This window comes from Nothobranchius furzeri, unplaced genomic scaffold (assembly GCF_043380555.1).
Source record: "Nothobranchius furzeri strain GRZ-AD unplaced genomic scaffold, NfurGRZ-RIMD1 Scf171, whole genome shotgun sequence".
NCBI classification, from domain to species: domain Eukaryota; kingdom Metazoa; phylum Chordata; class Actinopteri; order Cyprinodontiformes; family Nothobranchiidae; genus Nothobranchius; species Nothobranchius furzeri.
In genome coordinates, this window is record NW_027223187.1 from 41,083 (window position 1) to 42,197 (window position 1,115).

Below are 1,115 nucleotides of genomic sequence, written 5' to 3' on the forward strand. Positions count from 1 at the left end.
GAGGCTGTGTCGTGCCCCCTGGAGGTCTAAAGGATGACCAGTAGTTGTGGTTCTCGCCCCGGGACTTGGGTCAGAGAATAGCCCAAGTGGGACACTTGTGTCGGACTAGGGAGGCTCTGCCGTGCCCCCTGGAGGTCTAAAGGATGACCAGTAGTTGTGGTTCTCGCCCCGGGACTTGGGTCAGAGTATAGCCCAAGTGGAGCACTTGTGTCGGACTAGGGAGGCTGTGCCGTGCCCCCTGGAGGTCTAAAGGATGACCATTAGTTGTGGTTCTCGCCCCGGGACTTGGGTCAGAGTACAGCCCAAGTGGAGCACTTGCGTCGGACTAGGGAGGCTGTGCCGGGCCCCCTGGAGGTCTAAAGGATGACCAGTAGTTGTGGTTCTCGCCCCGGGCCGTGGGTCTGAGTATGGCCCAAGTGGGACACTTGTGTCGGACTAGGGAGGCTCTGCCGTGCCCCCTTGAGGTCTAAAGGATGACCAGTAGTTGTGGTTCTCGCCCCGGGACTTGGGTCATAGTATAGCCCAAGTGGGACACTTGTGTCGGACTAGGGAGGCTCTGCCGTGCCCCCTTGAGGTCTAAAGGATGACCATGAGGTCAAAAGGATGACCAGTAGTTGTGGTTCTCGCCCCGGGACTTGGGTCAGAGTATGGCCCAAGTGGTGCACTTGTGTCGGTCTAGGGAGGCTGTGCCGGTCCCCCTGGAGGTCTAAAGGATGACCAGTAGTTGTGGTTCTCGCCCCGGGACTTGGGTCAGAGTATAGCCCAAGTGGAGCACTTGTGTCGGACTAGGGAGGCTGTGCCGGGCCCCCTGGAGGTCTAAAGGATGACCAGTAGTTGTGGTTCTCACCCCGGGTCGTGGGTCCGAGTCTGGCCCGAGTAGAGCACTTTGGTCGGCTACCGGGGGGTGTGCCGTGCCCCCTGGAGGTCTAAAGGATGACCAGTAGTTGTGGTTCTCGCCCCGGGACTTGGGTCAGAGTATAGCCCAAGTGGAGCACTTGTGTCGGCCTAGGGAGGCTGTGCCGGGCCCCCTGGAGATCTAAAGGATGACCATGAGGTCAAAAGGATGACCAGTAGTTGTGGTTCTCGCCCCGGGACTTGGGTCAGAGTATAGCCCA